Genomic DNA, 22,524 nt, shown 5'->3' with positions numbered 1-22,524 from the left:
TTTATGTAGCCTGTTGTAAAACTAGGCAGATATCTAAATGAATTGATGTACCCCCGGAAGACCTCCACATAACCTCAGGGGTACACGTACCCCTGGTGGAGAACCACTGCTCTAAAGCACTTTGGGACTTTCTGGATGAAGTGGGTACACATATAAGGTTTTGTATTACTAGAGAAGGGGATAATGGCAATATTAGAAGCATAAATCTGACCCAGGGTACCTGCCACACACGTGCCTGGTTGGAAACCATTCAGTACTTTAGATGATCCTTGGAGCTCTCACACACTCTGTTCAGAACGGCTCTGTATCCCTAAGCCCATTTTCCTTGGATAAACCTCTTTGCTGCCTCTCAGAAGAAGCAAGATGAAAATATGTGTGTGTGTGTGTAGATATATAGATTCCTACTGTTCTGTTAATTAGTGAGAAAGAAAATGCATCTGATTGGAAAGAGGATAATTCCTGCCATTATCCAGGCTCAAGAGGGGAAAAATGATATTAACGGGTACGATTATTCTCAGGAAAAATCCATTTATTGTCGTAAAGGTAAATCTAACTTGAATTAAGATACATGGGGCTCAGCTATCGATTAGCTTATTAAACAAACAAACAATCTGATGTTTCTTTTCTGTTGTTCTTAGGGGTTATGAATTATTCTCACTATTAACGAACAATTTATCATGACACCCAACTGCTGCTTTTCCTTGCTCATGTTCTGGGAGCTTTCCTCATTTATCATGGATTATTACAGGACTTCATTAGGTTAAATTAATATAGAGCTTAGTAGGCTCTTGTTTATTAGTTAAACATTTCATGTTTCTTATAAATTAATCTTAGTGTCTTCAGGTTCTCACTCCGAGCAGACGTAGATTTAATTAACTGGCATTTATTCTTAGCAACAGATTGCAATTCCATTGTTCACAGTGAGTTGCAGCCTCCTCTATGAGTAATTCCATTGAAATCAATGGGACTAATTGCAGGCTAAGGTGGTATTCAGTATCTGACCCTTAATGATCAAGCTGGAGTGATCAGAATAAAGTGAGTTGCCATGGAGTCACAGGAGGGTTTGACAGTGAAATCAAAAATTTGGGAGATTTTTGCCTCTAGGAATAAAAATGGAAGCATGGTCAGAGCACACACCAAGGATAATTTAACCTGCATTTCCACTGCTTTGAAGCACTGAGGAGCTGGGTGGATACGGGAGCTAAGTTGGAAAGGAGAAGGATACTGGAGAACGTGAAGGAAGAGAGAAGGAGAGACAGGAAAGCAATTGAAAGAGGGTGGGAGATAGAGCGGTACTAGTGATACAGAGGGAGAGGAATCCATTTCAGGGAAAGAGATCCCATTACTGTATCCCTTGCAAATGGGGTCATGTTACTCACGGCTCCTCCTTTTGGGATCTCAGTTCCAGACCACAGGAGTGGGTGGTTGAAGGATACAGCATGCTACCATGGCTGGAATTTGGCCAGAACACTAACAATCCTATTTCTTCTGGCAAGTGCCATGGAAACTTTAATGCCAATAAGTGGTCAGGACAGACCTCATGGAGGAGGATAGGCTAGCTGGGACTCATGAGACATGGGTTCCATTCCCTACCCTGCCACAAATTTCCTGAGTGCCTCTGGGCAAGTCTCTAGTCAGCTCCCCACCTGTCAGAAGAGCCCATGGCACACAGTACCTGTGATCAGATTAGCTACCCAAGAAGCACGACCCAACCCATCAAGACAAAGGAGGGAGATCGGCTGCTGCTGCCAGCATCCCAACACCAGCCTTCTGAAAGAGTACAAAAAGAGACCACTGCCTCCTTTAGGCAAATCCTATAGGGGCATATTCACAATCATCACTGGCATTTGCTTGATGCCTACTGGAAGGATTTCATTGTGCCATCAATACAATGGTCACAAAACCATTGTGCTCATTACAAAATCTGGGTATTAACACCCACATATTCATCAGGGATGGTGTGAATGATTATTCCTTTAAGGATGGCCAGAAAGCCTTTATTATAGTGGATGGAGGAAGGGACACCGTCCTTGAGGAACTGAAACAGTCAGACATGCACTCAGTTACCTATCTTCCCCTTTCTTTCGGTTGAAGGAAAGACAGTGCAAGGATAAATGACCACCAGGAGGACTGGATTACCTAGAGCAGAAGAAATAGACAGACTATTCTATTCAAGGAGGACAGCCTATTGTACAGAGAACACGACAAAGGCTTATTGCCACATTTATAAAAATCCCTGACGCTCCAAGATAACAAAGCAGAAAAACTGATAATGAGGTGCCTCTTTCCAAAAATGCTGAGTTTCCAGTAGAAGTCTTAAATTACACTCCGTATGTTACATGTAAAAACCCTAGAATAATGCCATGTAATGGCGACAAATTCAAATGCCCAAAAGTCACAATAATGAGTTCCTTCTCACAGCAACTTCAACTTACCCACGTTTCCAAGAGAGAGCTTTTCTCACTAATTGGACTCTTAGTGGTAACCTACATACAAAACAGTGGGCCCATTTCTGAGCCTGCTCATGCTGAGTTGACACTGGTGTAAAAACTGTTGACTTCAGTTGGCTTGCAGTGCTGAGAGAGCACAATTAGGCCCCACGCATACAATTTGTGAGTTACCACATGAACCTTAATTCATCCCTTCCCTTCCTGACTCATTTGTGGTCAGTTCTGCAGCATTAGTGTTACATCAACTTAGTTTTTTTGCATTTAATTTCCATTAGAAAAGAAGGGAGAATCTTCCTATTTAAATCATCTCAGAATCTTCCCTTTCTTGGCCCTATCCCTGCTAACCCCAAGGTATTCCCCAACTGAATTATACCTAGTATTAGAGCTCACTCCCTAGCTGTTTGCAGTGATGCATAAAAAAACCCACCCATTTACAAGATACCTCACAAGTCCAGCTGTCATGCACCTCTCCCCCCTCCCAAACTCCAAGCCTCTGCACCTCTAAAGGAGAGCAGATATGCAGGAGGGAAAAAAGCACAAGCATCTCTGACCCAAGATTTGTGTCTCCAGCTGTGGAAATCTGATGGGGGTTAGCAGCCAGTGAGAGAGGCATTTATTGCATGTTCCAGCTTCACCTGGAAGGGTGAGAGTGACCTCTCCATTTCACAGGAGTTTTGTGAAACTCCAGCAGCACAGAGTTAGGAGGAAAGCCAGTGATCACCAGCCACACAGGAGTTTCCCCTCCAGAGGGGAAATCCTCAAGGCTTGTAGACCCGTTGCCATCCCATGTCACAATCTCGCCTGGTATAGAGGACGTAGCTGAAACACCTCTGTACTCTGGCTGTTCTCTGCTGCTAAAACGTCCTCTTGTGGCCATAAGTGGCTGAGCAAAGGTTGGAGCAGCCCTGAGGCATCTCTAATTTCCACCAGGGATGAGACCAGTCCCCAGAAGCCAAGTGCTGCAGAGGTGGCACAGAGCCACCTTGTGTCCCTCCCTTCCTGAGCTCTGTGGCCCTGAGGTTCATGTCCATGCCAGATCACTGCCAAGGCTCTTTACCACTTTGTCCAAGTCTTCTCACTCCAACTCTCACCCACCATCCCAAATGCACACGGACTCATCCTAATTAGTGTTCCAAACACACATGCCCCACGCTCAAGGAGAGTTGCTCATGAAGTCAGTTGACCTTTAGAAGAGGCCAGTCTCTCAGAATTCAATTTATTTACTGGAGCACTGGCAGCAGTCTGATTTGAAAAGTAGGACAAGAAAATAAAAGGAAAGGAGAGAGAGGGGGAGAAAAAGACACACAGGTGCAGTCTATATAAAACACACACAAAGCACACAAGCAGAGGACAGCAAACCCATTAATCGCTCCAGTCCCCTTGAATGACCTTGGGATTCTAGGGCACGTTGCAGTAATATTAAGAGAAAGGAAGGAGGGCAGAAAAAACAACAACAAAGAAATAAACGAAAGAGTGAGGGAGAACGTATGGCAGCTTACTGCACGCAACGGAGTCTGGCACTGCAGAAGCAGGCTGGACAGGTCACACCAGAGCAGTGGCAGGGCAGGTGTGTCATCATCTGGGGAACAGGGGATGTGGGAATACAGCCAGCTAAGTTCAGGCAGTGTGGCCCAGTCGCTAAAGCAATAGCCTAGGTTCTATTCCTGATTCTGCCACTGGCCGGCCAGGTAACCTTGGGCACTGGGTTCAATTCTCTGGCCTGTGTTCTGCAGGAGGTCAAACTAGATGATCATAAGGATCCCCTGTAGCCTTAAAGTCAATGAGTAGGGCCCTACCACATTCACGGTCCATTTTGATCAATTTCATGGTCATAGGACTGTTTAAATGGTATATTTCATGATTTCAGCTCTTTAAATCTGAAATTTCATGGTGTTGTAATTGTAGGGATCCTGACCCAAAAAGGAGTTGTGTGGGGGGGTTGCTAGGTTATTGTAAGGGGGGATTGTGGTATTGCTACTCTTACTTCTGTGTTGCTGCTGGCAGCGATGCTGCCTTCAGAGCTGAGCAGCTGGAGAGTGGTGGCGGCTGCTGGCCGGGAGCCCAGCTCTGAAGGCAAAGCCGCTACCAGCAGCAGCGACGCAGAAGTAAGGGTAGCATGGTGTGGTATGCTGCCCAGCTCTGAAGTCAGCACAGAAGTAAGGGTGGCAATACCATGATCCGCTAACATAACCTTGTCACCCCCTGCAACTCCTTTTTGGGTCAGGACCCCCAGTTTGAGAAACGCTGGGCTCCCCCCATGAAATGTGGTCTTTCGTGTGCTTTTACCCTATGCTATACAGATTTCATGGGGGGAGACCAGATTTCATGGTCTGTGATGTGTTTTTCATGGCCGTGAATTTGGTAGGGCTCTATCAATGAATCTACCTACACACCGTAGCTAGTTGATATCATATGGCCCCCTCAGTCATACCGCTCTCCCGTCCAAATGCTCTGTTGGCCTACATGGGCACAGCTCCTTTGATTCCAGTGCAGTTTTGTCTTTTTATACCATCAAGTGTCTGTCCCACCTCTCTCTTGCCTCTCCCACATGGCTTTTGTATGAGGTTTTGCTTCCTCTCCTCACTTTTCATGCCACCCCCTGGGATCAACACGCACTGTTTACTCTGGCTAGGGCATCACGCTGACCTGCTCTATGTCCCAGAATTCAGTGCAGGCTGAGAGGCAGGCTGTAGCCTACAACTCTGAACAGGAAACTTCTCAGCTGGAAGCTTGCGTGTGTCCATAGCTCTTGCAGGAGGGCTTAGCACAGCACAGCCAGCTGGGAGGCCTCTCTCCCAGCTCCCAGTGGCACAGACCAAAGCCCTGTAGCTGCAGGGTGCAGACCGAGCAGCCGTCACAGCAGTGTCTTCAGGGACAACTTGTGTGGTTTGGAGTTTACAAAACCTTCAAGACAGAAACATTTTTGGGAGGAAGTGGAACTTCCTGTCAGACAAAATGCTTTTCCAGTTGCAAGGGGTGTGTGAAAAGCCACTGGCCACCTGTGCTGGTGTATCAAGCATAGGGCTGAGCACTAGGTGGTCAAACCAGATTTTACACATGGTTTGAATTCCTGCTACCAGAGTGGGTCAACAGAGGGGCCCTACCTCCCCTCTTACACCCCCTTTTTACCAATGGGGAAACTGAGGCTCAGAGAGGGCAAGTACACTGTCCCCATTCCCAAAAGAGAGACCAGCATTAGAACACAGATCTTATTTCCTACACCTCATCTTAACCCCCAGACAAGTTACATAAGCATCTCAGTGCCTCGTTTACCCATCGTTAAAGTGGCCTTGTATAGAAAGTAAGCAACAGGTAGGATGACCAGATAGCAAGTGTAAAAAATCGGGACAGAGGGTAGAGGGTAACAGGTGCCTATATAAGAAAAAGCCCCCCAAATTGGGACTGTCCCTATAAAATCAGGACATCTGGTCACCCTAGCAACAGGCATCTTCCAAACAGGCTGTATTCTCCTTGGAACTCTGAAGTCTGAATGCCCTGTATGATGCCATGGGCCACATGGGAACTGAAGTGACTGCAGCTCTTGGGACCAAGCCTGTAATACAGAGCGTGTTCAGAGGCTGAGCAAAACAATGCAAGAGGCACTCAGAACTTCACAGGTTCAAGCCTCTAGTGAGTCTACTGGCTTCATGTGAATGAGGCTGAACACTACTGCCAGATGCATGCTACAGAAAACCCTGCTTTCAAAACCTGTTCTTCCTTCTGTCGAGTATCACCATCAGGGAACCAGTGGCCTTTGACTGCATGGATCTCCATTTGCTTTAGCCTGACAATATACAGCATTGCTAGGATCTTGGTCATCAGAGCACTTAGTCAGCCAGGCCATGCATTTCAGCAAGCCCCTGTAGTGGTGAGAGTCCTGATGGTGGGGGGGGGGGGGGGGGAGAAGGCTTTGTCCGCTATAATGTACCTGCCCAGATCCACTTTGATCTAGAGGGAGATATTCTGGGAGTCACTTTAGACAGCTGGCAGGAGCTAAAATGTCAGCTGAGCCATCAGCCCAGCTCCACTCCCCCTCTCCCAGGATCAGCATTTACCAGTTTCATTTGCTAGATGTAAAACATCTCCACAGTGAATGCAACCCTGGCAATGAAATCCCGCCCCAGACACGCACACTGCACCAGCCAGGAGCACAAAGACAGGACAGGGCTGTCAAATGAGAAATTTCTAAAAGCAGGGAAGAGAAGTGCTCCGACGAATAGAATATCACACTCTCCCCTCCATCACAACAGCCCAGCTCTCCTCCTCCTCTCTTTCCAAGCTCCTCTGCCACCTGTTGCCTGAGTCCCTCCATTCCCCTGAATATAAAACTTTTATTATTCAGAAGAATCTCTTGATTTAGAAAGGTCTCCCAGGGTATGTTACAAATAAAAATCCTTTAATTGGGAAGTTGTTTTCTTTTTAACCCCAACATAAAAATGTCTGGGGAGAATTGAGTAAAATATTCTGCTGGCGTTTTTTCAGTTTTTTTTTTTTACATTTACCCCCACACACACACACAGCTTCCCCCCTCAATACTTTGAACTCCTGCCAAAAAAAGCTGTCACATTATTCACAGTTTAACAGCTCTTTGGCTCTAGCTACAAAACATCCAAGCTCAACACAGCCCCAGTATACACCCAGGGTCAGCTGGGACTTCCTTCCTGATGTATCACTCTCCCCTACAGCACCTTTTGCTTGGAGAGGCTGGGGATGCAGCCCCAGTCCAGTGCTCTATCCACTTGGCTAGACTGCCTCCCCCTACAACAAGAAGCTGGGGGCTGCCAAAGCTCGGAATTCCCTCACACCTTGCACTGCTGTACCATTCCCTGCCGGGAAAAGCTTGGCTTTTGTCAGCTGGAGGCTCTTTTACAGCCAGTAAGTGCGTCATCTTTTCCTATAGTTTAAGGGGTGTCTCGTTTCACCATATTGTACCATTTCATACTGGCCAGATCACTACATTGTGTTTGGTAAGGCAATGCTCCATACATGCTCCAGCTGAGGTCTGTGTGTGCTAGCTGGCTTTCTAGCTGCAATCCTGTGCATGCTAGTGTTTGCATACAGATTATCATCAACCTCTGAAACATAAAAGAAAAAAAACCTTTGCAAGCAAGTTTCTAGTCTCTGCTCTGGGATTTGAGCGAGAGACACAGAGGGGGAAGAGATAAAGGAGACACGGATCTCAGCAAATCACAGGTACCTCAGAACCAACGGCTTTAAGATGCTGGCTTTGCTGCTAGTTAAATTTAGTTGTGTGTATGACAACAGTGACAGCCACAGTTTAATACGAGGGTTGTAGTCCCTATGGACACTGCAGGGGTCTAATACGTCCAGGCTGGGTTGCTGATCTAAAGCCTCATCCCCACTGGGGAATGCAAAAGCAGTTGTGACAGCAACTGTGTTACCAAGATCACTTCCAAAGGCAGGGGCAGCAGATTCACTCTACCCCCTGAGGAACTGGAGAACTATGGATTTCAGATCCACCAGGACTCTGCCTAGACAACGGGGAGGACCCCCAAATCCAGTAAGTTCAGTACAACTGTAAACCTCTCTTAACACTCACCTAAGTAACAATGCAATCAGCTGACACCATTGTAAATATGCCAAACTATGTTTATATGGGTGTGGAGGAGCGTTTCAAAGTGTGTTTAAATTAGCTCAATTGAGCTAACCTAATGGACAGGATCCCACACCAATCCTAGGAGAGCAAGGAGCATTTGCTGCCCTCTACTGGTGGTTCATACCAGAGGTTTGAGAGTTTGCTACAGTAGTCCAACTAGTCTTTTAGCTCCACTTTCAAAAGTCCCAGCTTTAAGTCCCAATGATGGTCCAGTTACAGCTCCAAGGTGGTTCGCAGAGGGACAGTGAGTCACTTTAAAGCAGAGCTTTGTCTGAGGTTTAAGATCATAGCACGATTCAGACACAGTCTGGAACAAGCTTTGCAAAACCCCGGGGTGAGGTAGGAACGCGACTGCCTGATTTTAAGTGAGTTAGAATCATTAAGCATTTTTCAAAGAGGCAGCATGGATAGGCCTCGAACATGGCCCAGTTGCTGGCTCCCCTGGCTCTACATCAAGGAGTTGGAATATTTCAGCCTTTGTTTGACAATGCATTTCTAATCAATGCCCCTTGAACTCCACACGGCCCACCTCCCATCAGACACTCACCCCAGCCAGGATGGGATAGGGATGTGTGGGATACCAGACATAACGCAAGGCAGGGGAATAACTTTGTATCTTTCTCCCATGCAGAGAACCCATGGGCAAGCTGAACCCAAACACCACCTGAGCACGCTCCACAATACTAGTAGAAATAACAAAGTCCTCTAGCCGCTAGGATGAATCACTGCTTTGATTTGCAGCCACCAACATGGGGCTGTACTTGGGCCCCACCACAAGTGAAACATAGGCATCTATTACATCCCAGCAGGTGAACCATCGGGGGCTACACCATTCCGGATAGAGTCTGTGTCAGATTCATGATGGCAGCTCCTTCTGCTTGCCCCGGAATACTGCAGAGCAGGGTTCTGATCTCAACCTCCTGAATTGGTGAGTTCAGGGGAGACGGAGATCACTGACGAGGCAGCTTCAGCACTACGGAACTGTTTATTTTGCACTGTGAGGCTGTGCTTAAGATGCAATTTATTTCCTGGGAGTGCTCATTAGCCCTGATTGTGCAGCAAAAACCACAGCCTAGTCCTATCGAATGAAAGCGTCAAGTGCACACAGAAAAAAAGGACAAAAACCAGAAATAAATCAAAGCTGCTCCTAATGCTGGGGTCTCACATACCAGCTTTTTACCTCTAATTAGGATTTCTCCCCCACCCCTCAGCAGTCTGAAGTCTTCTCCCCTTGCCCAAACTACCGTCCATTTATCTAAGGTATTTTTCTGGTCCCCATTATCGCAGCCTCAGAGTGGCTCATAATCTCTAGTGTATTTATCCTCTCGCACCCCTGGGAGGTAGGGCAGCGCTAGTCTCCCCACTGTATGGATAGGGATGGGCTCAAGGTCACAGAGTCTGATAGAGTTGAACTCTGCTTTGCTCTCAGGCTCTGGCAACAGTCTCATTCTGACTCCTGTACTTATGGAGATGGGTTCACACCAAAATCCCCCAGATGAAGACACCCCTTTGGGGGACATTTTGATCCAGCCCCTAACTCTGGGGCTCTGACCCTCACTTGTAGTGCCTTATGAAGGCACAATTCCTTTCCTGCATTACAGGGCATAAGATCCTAGAAGAATGCATTGAAGGTATGTGATAAGCCACCTCCCCAGGTGTTATTTAGGGTCCCCTTTCCTTGCTGTTTCTCTCCAGTCCCTTTGTCAGATCTTCCCTCATTAAATCTTTTCATTTTTCCATTCTCCATCTTTTATCTGAAGCCTTCCCCTCCTCTCTTCCACTCCCCCCACCCACTTTCCACCTTCCCCCATTTTCAGTCCATTTTTGAGCAACATGTGACTGACTGAGTGCAGGTGGACAGATACCTACCTAGGAAGGACCCACCTCAGCCTTCCCCAGATTCGAGGAGAAGGCCGGCATCCGCTTACCACTCAAGGCAACTAATGGGAAGGATTCCAACTGACCAGCCACAGTGATTTAGCAGTTAATAAATGTTAAAAGCAGGTCTATAAATCACACACACAGGAAGTGACCTGGACAGGGGCTTAATGAGTTAGCAGAGGGTTTAATTTAAAAGCCATTTGGCTGGAAGGTGCGATGCAGAAGAGTCAAATAACTCTTAAAAAAACACTCTCAAAACAAGGAAAAGGGGAAGAGGTAGAAGTGGACTGCTGGGGAAGGCCAGACCTGGAGAAGCTGTGATCCCCTGCAGTCTGCAGACAGACGATCCTGGGAAACGCCAGCCTCAGGTGGGCAGTCCGATTACCCCCACTCACCCCAGCTGCCAATCCCCCTCAGACAGGTCAGGCCTGGTGGAGCCCTGATTTCCCCACTCCCAACCAGGGGTTTGGGGCACGTTCAGAGATGAGGCAAGCTCCCAGACTTTGCACTGAACTGCCCTCACCGTCCACCTGACAGCCAGGAGGGGCTGGGGCTGGAGGAACTGAGAGTCCTTCCTCCTGTACCAGCCCAGGCCAGAACAGCTGATGGCGTTCTTACTGGGACAATCTAGCAGTAGCAAAGCAGAGACCTCTTCCTTCCCAAAACTCACACACCTGGGTGGCTCTGCCTCTGACCTATTGAGTGACCTTGGGCAAGTCATTCCATCTCTCCCTGCCTCTGCTTTCCATCATGTCTATTCTGAGGCAAGGACTGTCTCTCATTGTGCTGGTACAACACCTACCACAGTGCCCTCAGGTGGAGCCTAGCCAGCACTGCAATCCATACAATAAATAATAATCCTTATCCTGCACTGCCTCCTAAGACGATCCTTCTTACACCCATCCTGTTTACATGTAAAAAGGTACCATGTGCCTCATCTAAAACTAGATTTAACCCGTGAGCTTTCTCCCTTGTTTCCCTGGATTCGTGGTGCACCCCTTATCTCTTTGCTCTGAACACATGCATTCCACGGACTAAGGGGCACAAAGGCACCTCCTAGCTTTGTACCAGGGTAGAACAATCCTATGTCTTGTCCTTCTCCTTTAGGACATTCCAGTACCAGCCTGCAAGAGAACCTCCCTCCCTGTTGCTATAGTAAAACACCCATATGTCCTGGCAGTTTTCCTATCTATTTAAGACGAAGTTTACTTCAGCTAATCCAAGGGGTTATGGGAGTTTGGACCTGGGTGAACAGAATTGTGGGGAGAGTATAGTACTACATTCAGTTAATTTCACTTCCCAACATTTCCAGTAATACAATGCATAGCATGTATGTATTGGCTAGCACCAGGGGATAAGCTGTCTACTTTGCAGGGATTTTATCCTGTGTTTATTCCATGGCCCCCACTGTCCCACTGCACAAGCTCATGAAGCACTTTTCCCAAATCCCCTCTCTGTGCATGGCAGATCTGGAGCTGTAAGTCAGTCATTATTTGCCTTAACATGGAAACCAGAGGTGATTTTTTGCAGCTTCCACACACACAGATGTATTCAGATACTCTCTCTGTAGGATGTGCATGGACATTAATAATCCCTCAGAGGGGGACTGGACATGGAAATGGATAACGAGACTATCCAGATTTAGGACTGTTAATGCGACCAGAGTTTTTGGAAGGAATATAATACATCCCGCTTCACAGCTTAATCCAGTCCCTAACTACGAGGTGAGAACTTCCTGGGGGTAGACCATCCCACATCTGTCAACAGAGGAAGGTGCACAAAACTCTGCTGAAACATATGGTGCTGGCCACTGCTGGAGACAGGACTCTGGACAAGATGGACCGAGGGTGTGATCCAGTCTAGTAATCTCTGTGTTCCTAACCACCCACGGGACATACATGCACACATACACCGCTGTTGAAATCTTTCCTCCCCGTCAGCCTCTTGGGGCCTGTTTGTCCACTGCCTTGCAGCTGGTGTCATCACTTCCTCCTGGGCACAGCTTCTGCGCAGCCTGTCTGGGGGACTCTGCTGCTTTGTACTATTGCAAGCAATGACACAAGGTGCTCAGCCATGGAGAATCACACCCTCAGTTAGAAGGCAGCAGCTTCAGGCTCCCCACGACACCGGACCCAGAGAAGCTCCCCTTCAGGCGCCCCCCTGCAGTGCACCCTGCGTGAGCACACACGGCCCGCATCAAACCAAGGCAGCTCAGCAGCATACAGTAACTACTGGCCTGCTCAGGGGTTGGCTGGGTGCCTCTGCTCCACCATCCCTCAGAGCAAGCAGGCGGGCTTGGCTATAAATGCACTGGGCACCCTGGCTGAACTGCAACGGATGGGCACTAGGGAGAAAAAAAAAAGGGGGGGTGCTCTTAACTCTAGGTAAAATCCTAGTGAAGATGGCAGTTTGCACACAAGTTACCAAGTTAGAAGACTAGGTTGCCCTATAGGCTAACAATCCTCTATTGCAAGAAAACAGTCTTTAACTCAACCTGCTAAGTAGTGTTAACTGCCCAGATTTTGCCTCGAATTAAGAACACCTTTTTCCCTCATGAAGACAAGGCATTAGCACCCAAAAAGCGCATCCATTCACCCCCTCTAAAATCTACTCAGTGCGGAGGGCAGACGGGAGGGATTGGAAGCATGTGAGAGAGAAGAAAAATGGTTAGAGAGAGAAGAAGCACATGGGAGCACCCTGTGCTTTAATGATGGGGAATGTGTCCCTTTGCTAGGAGAAGAACACCACTAATCTCCAGACAATGTCAGGGTAATGTTTTCCATCTATTCCAGCGGCACTGCACCCCCAGCCCGCCTCCAGCTGAAAGCCTCTTTCTATGCCCTCCAGGCCTCTTCTGGGGGAGAGAAGGCTGGGCCCATTCTGGGAACTCTTAAGGGTTTTATTGAGACAAATTGCAGAAAATTATATCGAAAGCACATCAATGGAGCTGAACCAATCACAACAATTCAGCTCCCACAGCCCCAGCCCAGCCTCATTAGGGTCTAATGAGGAGGGAGATTGCTGTGGTGGAAGCACCACTCCATGCACAAAGAGGGATGCAGGAACATTTGAATCCAAGTGGCCTATGCTTCATTCTGTCCTAACCCGGCTGCGCTTATTGTTAACCCTTTCTGTACCAGCATGGCCACCTGCAGGAAGCCAGGGCAAGGGACCTGCATTGTCAAGGTGTTCATGGGGGCCGGACTGAGTGCACTAGGTCATCACCATAAGGCTGTTCAACCCCATTTCTTATTGGGAGGCAGTGTAGGCTAGCAGACAGGGCACTAGCGCAGGACTTGGAAGACCTGCGTTGCATTCCTGCCTTTGCCACTCCTCCGTTGGGTGATCACGGGCAAGTTACTTCACCTTCCCGTGCGGATTTGAAAGGTGTCACTAATTTTAGGGAAGGGGAATCCTGTGGTTTTCATTTGTATCTGTTCTTGGAAGTTGTGTTGTTTTTCACCTTTTATTTATTTATTGTATTACGTGCAATGGCCCATGGCGATGGCGCTATATTAACAAACTTCAGACTTGAGCACTTCACTTTTCCCTGTGCCCATTTCCCCACCCACCTTTAGTCTGTCTTGTCTAGAAGGCAGTGGCTCTCTCTTACTAGGTGTATGTACAGCTGGGCCTCTCAGCGCTCCCAGAATAGAAAACCATCCTCCTCGGGTTGCTTACAGGAGCTTACCTGAACATTCTGGTTTGTTACTGCAGGGCTGTACATGGGGGTTGGGCTTACTACACTGGTCGGTTACTGCGGGCTTGGTCAGAGTCAGGTTGTTCTCTGCCCACTCACCATGATTTTGCATCATTTTATGACCACCAAAGGATACTCTAAAAGACACACAAATATAAGCACTGGCTTAGACTTTGCAGACAGAGAAGATGGGTTAAAATGGGGGCCTTTCTGCTCTGATTCTACCCCTTTGAAAAGCAAAGCAGAGAGAGAGAATTCCTGCATTGCTTGCAGAAGATTTCACCCATCTACACACGTCCTACTCCCCTCTACAATCCCCTGCAAGTCCTGGACGGCAAAGCCACAGGCCAACACATCACAGAGCAGCAGACGCGCATGCCAAACCTTGCCACCATCTGTCACTGAAGTGCAAGGAATCAAACTCCCGCTTGGATGAGGCGAGGGATGTGACATGACACAAGGCAACCAAGAAGCAAATGGCCCTCAGCTGGGGAACAACAGGGAGGCCTGTTTGCCAAGGAAAGAGAATGAATATGGGTCTTACCTTCAGAGAGCCCCAAGAGACCCTGGGTGGGGCTACAGGAGGCTGCAGCCTTTGGCCTTTTCCTGGTGGTGGGCTTCTTTCAGCAAGGCTCTTCTTGGCACAGCAGAGTCCTCTACAAGTGCTGAGGTCCCAAGGATGTGGGGCTGCTCCTTTGGGTCTCCAGATGTTGAGAACAGCTCAAGGCCCTCAGGCACAGCAGGCTGAAGTGAGAAAGGAAACACAAAATTTAGCAGCACAATCTGAGCAACGTGGCCTAATGGTCATGGGGCCTTCCTCGTCACTCATGCTGGACAAATGTGATTGTCTCCCCAGTTCAGTTAAGGCAGAGGAAGGTCAAAACCACCACTCTCTCTCTCTCACACACACACACACCCTGGCCAGCTCCAGCATGGCTGCTTCCTTAGGCAAACAGTCAGGCATCTCAGCTCCTCCCCGCCTGCAAGCTGCCACAGGCCGATATACAGCATTTAGCTGCCCCTAGTATTATTGGTGCCCTGGGTGATCACCCCCTTCCTGGCACAGGACAGCCAGCACCCTGTGTAGATGCACTACAAACACACATTCACATACCAACGCTTGTACATGCACAGAAGTCCGCCCAGCACCCACATACAAACTGGCCTGTTAAGTTAGGAGCCCAGTTTTTGTGTACTTCACCTCCCAGTATACAAAGTCTGCCTGGGAAGGGGCAGGGCTGTGAGGAGATTCAAGATGGAGGCTCCAACGGGATGAGACTGTCACTTAACCTGAGCTAGATTCTCTGTAGACATTGTTGTTTAATGGCTGAGGGGGGAAAAAGCCTCCAAAATAGTCAGCCAATCAGAGCAGAGCAACTATATCTATCTATATCTCCAAGCGGCTCAGCAGTACACCACACCCAGGAAGTTGGCACCCAGGGCAACTGTCCTGCTCACCCACCCCTAGAACTGGCTCTGGGAGCAGCCAGGATGGATTTGTGAGGGACACTAACGTTGTAACCCATTAACACTGACAGCCAAGCTCTAGGAAAGATAGCCTGGGGTACCTCTTCAGGTTTAATGGGCCAGGCATATAAAACAAACATAGTCCATCTCCTTCTTCAGAGATACTATTGATAGGGTCTGACAGGCAGGGAACATAATGACACTGCACAATGGCTGTTTGATGGCCTATCTGCAATACACTGGAGGGCACAGCCTTGTGCAGTGTAGCCAGGAGCTCCTTCCACAACTGTTTCATCCATGTCATGGTTTACAGAGAATGAGGCTGGTCACATTAGGCACCCCAAGTTTTGTTTAGTTGGTCTGGCAGCTGCAAAGCCAGAGAGGACCACTGGGTCTGCCCACATCCAGTACCCTCAAGAAGGAATCCTCAGTGTTGACCCCTTTCATTGTATTTGTTTTTCTTAAAGCCCAAGATCTGTGAATCATGTGACTACAAGAAAATCTCATCTTTCATTTAAAAATACAAGTTTCTAGCCCTCATGGTGGAGCAGATAAGCCTGAGAACATGAACCAAGTGCACCCTAAAGGCTCAGAAACCAAAAGAAAAAGAACCCAGATTTTTTCATGATTTTTAAGCCAATCTTATAATTTTGGTGGGGTTCAATTCATGATTTTTGAATGCTTGGAGCTAGCAATACTGAATCCTCTTTAGATTCATTAAAACCAAGTTCCATCTCCTCCCCCACCAGTGATTCAGAGAAATCATCACAAACAGAGCTCTTGCCAGACGCACCAAGAAAGAGGCCAAGACCACGAGCTTGTCTAGGCCATGGGGTAATGCGCTTTCCTGGGTGTGGGTGGGAGCAGGGGCAGCGAGTTGTATAGGCCCTTGGTGCCCGGGCTCCAGAAAATTCAGGGCCCGGGGCCTGGCTCCAAAAACGTTCTGGGCCGGGTCTCTCCCCTGGCCCCACCTGCCACCCCTGCACACCTCCTCCTGAGCATCTCCCGACCCCGCCTGCCACCCCTGCGCACCTTCCCCAAGTGTCCTTGCCTGCCCTGGGTAGCGGGCCGCTGCCCTGGGTAGCGGGCCACTGCCCCCTGCTGCTCTGTGCTGCACTCCCTCACTGGCCACTGCTAGCTACAAGGGAGCTACGCCACGGAGAGACTGAGGCAGCTGCTTCGCCTGCGGAGGGAGGAGGAGAGGTGGCGCATGACAGCCCCACCACCCCAGCAGGCATCTCCAAGGTGGGGGCTTATCCCGGCTGGACCTCCTGAGCAGCAGCTTGGGGGGGCTTTGGTGAGTGTCTTGCCGGTGGAACCGGGGGTGGGGGGGTGGGATGGGACCGGGGACCCTCTCCACTGGAGCTTGCTGCTGCCGGAGGGGAGAGGGCTGGGGGGAGTCCTCCTCTCTGGCCCCCAGCCCTAGCCCTGGGGCAGCCTGCCTGCTGCACCCCAAACTCCTCATGCCCAGCCCCATGCCCCGCACACCCTCCCACACCCCAACCCTCTGTCCCAGCCCAGAGCCCACACCCAAACCCCGTCCCACATCCCCTCTTGCACCCCAACCCCCTGTCCCAGCCCAGAGCCTGCACCGAGCACCCAAACTCCATCCCAGAGCCCACACCCCTTCCACACCCAAACTTCCTCCCAGAGCCTGTACCCCAAACCCCCTCCCGCACCCAAACTCCCTCCCAGAGCCTTAGGCAGGTTGTGGGGGAGGCTTGGACCCATGTGGGCACCACCAAAATTTATACAAACCTGCGGCCCCTGGGTGGGAGAGGATTATTTCTTAAGCTTGCTAACATGGTGTGCACTAAAGGTTCTCTAGTGTGTTTTAACACAATGCTGTTTGAAACAGCACTACATTAAAGCACACCAGCAGGGTCTACACAGACCAATTAATGTGCAAAATATTAGTGTGTTTTATAAATCACATCCAGTAGAGCACACTACCCCAATGTGTGGACAAGATCCAAGTGGACATGAATACTAAACAGCTCCCTCATCTCCCAACAGAACCAGGGCAAGATGGTTTGAGGAACATTAAACTGCCCCTGCCTTGGTGGTACAGTTAGAAGATTATCATGCTGTCATCCCAGTGCCTTTCATCATCACAAACAGTATTCACTTCATTTAAAAAAAAATTATCGATGCAGGCAGCGTTAAATAGATATAAAGATTAGCAGCCTAGGAGCTAAAGAGCCGTGACTAAGACAGTGCATTATCCAGGAGCTGGCTAACCCCAACAAGCAGCAAGGAGATGAAAATGGACGTCTCTAGCTCAGTTACCAAGGCGTCAGTATGGGGCCCTTGCTCATTTATAACACCGGAGATCTTGCATCCCACCAGTAAAGCTCAGCACTAGAAGTTCAACAAATAACAAGGCCCAACCTAACAAATTCAGATGGCCTCGGACCTCGAGTGACCCGATTTGGAAATGAAGAACATGGTTTAATAGAGACAAAGTGTAAAATTATTAGGGCAACAAAGCAAAACAGAGGGATCATAGTTAAAAGAAGAGTCAGAGGGTTATTGCCTGCCTGGGAAGGGTAATGTCCACCCAATAATAGGTCCTAATTTCTTTGAAGCCATCTGAATTGGCTGCAGAGACAGTCAGGGCTGGGAAGATATTGAGAAGGGGAAAAATCTCCGTTCCAAAGTAATATAGTTATCATAGGGGGTTGCTTGCGGACCTTTAGCTAACACACCAAGGACTGAGGGCCAGGAGATCCAGAAGATATCAGCCTGCAACCATCTGTCTTGTAAAAGCAAGGGAAGGACAGAGCCAATCAGCTGCAGGTTCCTAAGTAGGGGCAAACTCAAGCAGCCGGCCATCTCCATCCTTCTATTCAGGAAGATGCAGAACCCGCATGAGAGGGTGTGTTGTCGAGGGTAAAGCTTTTCCAGTTATGTGCTGCCTCCAGCTGCAGTGTTTGCCCACTGTCCCTTGGTTAGGCCAAGTCACCAGACTGGTCTGGCTGGAAGCTGATGAAGCTCCCATCCAGGGAGGAGCTTTGAAGAGGCACACCGTGTGCGTGTGTATGTCTCTCACACACACAGAAACGAGAGCAGAGGACTTTGGGGACCTGCAGCCCAGTTATGGAGAATAGAGCCTCTCTCTGCCAATGAGAGGAATTCTGCCGAGAGGAACAAACCAGTCTTCTGTTGCCTACTCACGACTAAACTTCCAGGGGAGTTTAAAAAGAGCTACTAAAGAACACCACAGATCTCACAATCTCCCTCCAGCTCCTCCCTCCTGGTGTAAAAGGAGATGCAGGCTAGGAAGGCTGCCCTTTGTATTCAAGAGGTGGGACCAGCTGACCCTCCAGCCCTTGAGAGTTACTTACCCCTTTTGGGAGACAGCCACAGCTTCTCACAGAAAAGGCAGCTTGACTGTTTTGTAGCCCACAGTGAAGTATGCAAACTCTTCCTTTAGTCACTTTTGTCCTAGCACATAAGACCACCTCAAAACTGTTTAGCTGCAGGTTCATGTAATATATCTGTGGTCACCTTTTAATGGTAAGGATATGATCCAAGAATGGAATCAGTCAAGTGTATCATAGTTTAACATAACCACCAGGTTGCATGCTTTGTGGGTGGGGGAGGGGGGAGATTGATCCAAGCCTGTGTAAGTGAAGTCTATTTATGTAGGTATTTTGTAGCAGGTGTGCACAACCTCTTGCAATGTATGTCCCGGGTCTGGTATCCTAGCTCAAATTGCCAATTACGTTCAGCCTTTAGGTTTCACAACATATTCACAAGGTTCAGTGCAGAGACTTGCAAATATTTGCAAAGGATTCTCCCAAATCTCTAGACCTGTGATCCAGTCGCTGCAATTATATTTGCTGATCGTGGTCCTTGCACAGAGGGGCAAATGAAGAGCAAAGAATAAGAATCCATTCCATGCAAGAACGTGGACATGCAGCCAGGAAGATTATGTTCCAAGAAGAAGAGAATCCAGCTGACTTGAAAGAGGGCTGAGTAGTTAACTCTTGAATTACTGGGACACGAGGTGCTCTGGATCTGTTTCTAAGCTGTTTTAATGCCTGACTGTTAATTTCACTAGATAATGGAGGGGCACTTCCTCAATGCAGACAGGGCAAGGGGTGGAAGAGAAGATCTAGTTTAGGATATTGATAACTGCATGTAATCAGCACCTGTGTTTAACCAGTTATTGGCCTCTGCAGTCTCTCTCTGCCTCCTCAACCCCACCCAAAGATACAATCTTCCCTTTGTCACCTTACAACTGGTTGCTATGAAAACAATTATGATGTCACAGGGAGAAGAGAATGATGATTTCAAGTAGGAAACAGACATGGATTTCATCAAATACTCTTAAAAACCAAAGAACCAGGGGAGCCTGGAATGTAATAAGGCTGTAGACAGAGAATCTCTCTTTGTATCTTTTGTTGTAGAACATGTCCTTACAATATGGGCCTTATTTAGACTGTAAACAATCCAGGACAAGATATTTGGGCCATATGCAGAGATGACTCTAAGAGCTTGTCTACACTGACACTTTACAGCACTGCAACTTTCTCGCTCAGGGGTGTGAAAAAACACCCCCCGACCGCTGCAAGTTTTAGCGCTGAAAAGTGCCAGAATAGACTGAACCAGCACTGGTAGCTATTCCCCTTGTGGGGGTAGTTTTTTTACCCCTATAGTTGCTGGTGCCGCGACTACACTGCCATGTTAAAGAGCTGATGCAGCAATGCTTTAATGTTGCTAGTGAAGACATACCCTAAGTCTCATAACCACTGACCAACACATAACCTACATCCCCTCTGCTACACACACCAGTTCTGCACTTGGCCCCTGGATCTGACAGCCTTAGGTGGCATCATGGACACACTGAGAGGCTGGAAGAGAACACGGAAAGGAAAAGCAGCTCAGGAAAAGTGCACTATGTAAGCTTATGGAGGGGCCACAAGATTTCCCAGCTCATCCAGGCCATGGCAGGTAAATTACACCCAATTCAATTCCCTTAGCTTGTCCTCTAAACAAATCTCTTTATCTCCATCCCTGGCTGTACCTAGCCTGCTGTTAAGGCTAATTAATGATTGCTTCCATTGTTTTTACAAGCGCCAATTGCAATAAGCCCTGGGTGTGCATGCACGCCAATAAAAACTATACAAGAGTCGGTGAGCCAGCGTCGACTCTACACACATCCACTCAACTCCAAAATCAAGCTGTTAAATAGAACAAATGGTCCTGAAAAAGCTAGTTCTCCATCAGGCAGAAGTTGCAGTACTCTGAGCCAAGTCACTGTCCTCTGCGGGGGAATAAGGGGCTCATGTGGACGGGGTTCATGTTATTACACCCACGCTGCAGAGAATTATTTGCTGCAGCAGAGCAAAGCTGCCTGGATGGCTCAGGCCTAGGCGATCATGAGCCTCTGGGATTAATTGCTATACAGCCCCTTTGCGGGTTTTATTGCTTTATTGCTATACAGCCCCTTTGCGGGCACAAAGGGGTAACAATGCCACTAGACGCCCCCCTTGCCAGGGGAATTCCCCTAGTGTAGGGAGCCACTGCGCCTACCCTGCTCTCCTGCAAGAGCCCCCAGGACAGGGGCATTCCAGGACTGGCAGGATGGCATGACAGGGGTCGTTGGCTGTTCCTATAGGAACCAGGGCCACCTGGGTACAAATTAAAGCTACCCTCACCTATGCTGTGGATCGATTGCCAGTGGTCACTACTTCCCAGCAGCTGGGTAATCAACTGGTGTGTCCTAAGGCACAGTTCCACATAAGAGCGACTGGCTGCCTGGTCAGAGACTGAACCATGCAGACTAAAAGCCCCTCTCACCCTGAGTGTGTGTGTGGTGGTGTGGGGGGGAAGCTTGCACTGCCGCTGCCCCCAATGTGCCAGCTAAAGGACAAAGGAGCCCAGCCTCCAGCTGGAACCTAGATCACTATAAACAACAGATCCCTCTGGCTGAGCGGAAAGGCCTAGGTTGTTTGGTCATATGATCTTTAAGCCAAAGCAGCTGCCACCCCAGGGAGAGATTTAAAGCATAATTGCCTCCAGCAAAAGCAAAATTAGCCATCTCTCCTGCTGGATGCATTGTCCGGACGCTGCCAGACTCTTTGCAGCACATTTCGTCAGGCAGCAGCGAGCTCAGCCTGAATTCATTCCCCCAGCTGGCAGGCCTCAATATTTATTTAAACACCTGACTCCGGCTCTCTAGGAGCAATTAACAGCATCCTGCAGTATCTTGGGCCCCCCACCCATGACAATGGCTGCTGCCTTTTCACCTCCCTAATTATTTCTGCCTGACTCCCACATAAAGAGCTGTGGCGACTCCAATGCTCATCCACCCTGGAGAAGCCTCCCCGTCCACGGGGGAGTCCACCTTAGGCAACAAAGTAGCCAGACAGCAAATACCCAGCATGCAGAGCAGGCAGCGACCTTCAGAATACAACAGCAAACCCTCCGTTGCTGATTTCCTTTGTTACTCAACAGCTAATCCCCATGCACACGGAAAGCCAGCCGTTCCGCTCTCTGAAGCCACCATCCAAGTTGTAGACACTGAAGGATTGAGGGCTAATCTCCCAGAAAGCCACACATTCAGCCTCCTCCTGGGGGCTGCATGAGATCAAGGACTCAGCTCCCTGAAATCCACCCTGGGCGTGTCCTGACACGGCTGTGCTAATGCTGGGACCTAGGGTTAATCCGTTTGAAAACTATACCAGCCCCTGACATTGCCGTCCCAGTACATGGGATTCCAAATGCTGGTCTCCCAGCCGCAGCTATGACAACTCTGCAACAGGTTCCTGTACAGTCTCTCTAGTTTCTCACTGTCTCATGTTAGTTTCTAGGTAGCCTTCTTCCTCTTCCCAGCTCTAAAGGCTCTGGGGATTCTGATTATTGCAATCCAGTCTCAGGATCAGGCAAACCTCTTTGATCACTTCTTTCTCCCTTGAGCATAAAGGAGCGCCTTTGGACAAGAGGGGGTTTGCTCGATTTGGTCTGTCTTTGCAACAGTTGTGAGGCCGCGGTTATATTAATGGATCTGATCAGCCTGGCCCAGACCCCCAACCCTCCTCCAGACGCAATAAAACCAGAAGCTCTCTGCTCCTCTGACACAGGAATTAGGCCATTTATATTAATTTTGTAAGCTGCTGCCTCTCGCTCTCTCCTTTCCTTCGCCTGTCTGCTGCTCTGAAGGTTTGCGGAGTGGATTGGGTGGTTTTGCCCCTTTCTAAAGCCTTCCCTGCTCTTCCCCCTCACGTGGGGAAAGCAAATCTCACATCCTCACCCAGTACTCCCTGGAGGACAGGCTAATCAAGCCAAGTCCTGGAGGACAGTGCAGAGCTGAAGAAATGCACCAACAAGAGCTGGTGAAAAAAACAGCCAGGAAGATCTTTGCCAACATTTTTTCCCCTCCCTCAAAGAGTTTTTGGATA

The 22,524-nt window shown here is 48.7% G+C and overlaps 1 protein-coding gene across 3 annotated transcripts in view; it reads right to left on the bottom strand.

Moving 5' to 3' along the window:
* Window positions 1–22,524, bottom strand: part of LINGO1 (leucine rich repeat and Ig domain containing 1) — a 462,452-nt gene that overhangs the window by 396,155 nt on the left and 43,773 nt on the right. For all 3 annotated transcript variants that reach the window (XR_012153954.1, XM_073303476.1, XM_073303473.1), the window contains exon 2: window positions 14,193–14,392. The gene's annotated coding sequence lies outside the window, so the exon portion shown is untranslated. The remainder of the gene's footprint in view (window positions 1–14,192; window positions 14,393–22,524) is intronic.

This window comes from Lepidochelys kempii, chromosome 10 (assembly GCF_965140265.1).
Source record: "Lepidochelys kempii isolate rLepKem1 chromosome 10, rLepKem1.hap2, whole genome shotgun sequence".
Classification (NCBI taxonomy): domain Eukaryota; kingdom Metazoa; phylum Chordata; order Testudines; family Cheloniidae; genus Lepidochelys; species Lepidochelys kempii.
Note: the sequence above shows the minus strand (reverse complement) of the source record. Positions and strands in the feature narration are given on the sequence as shown.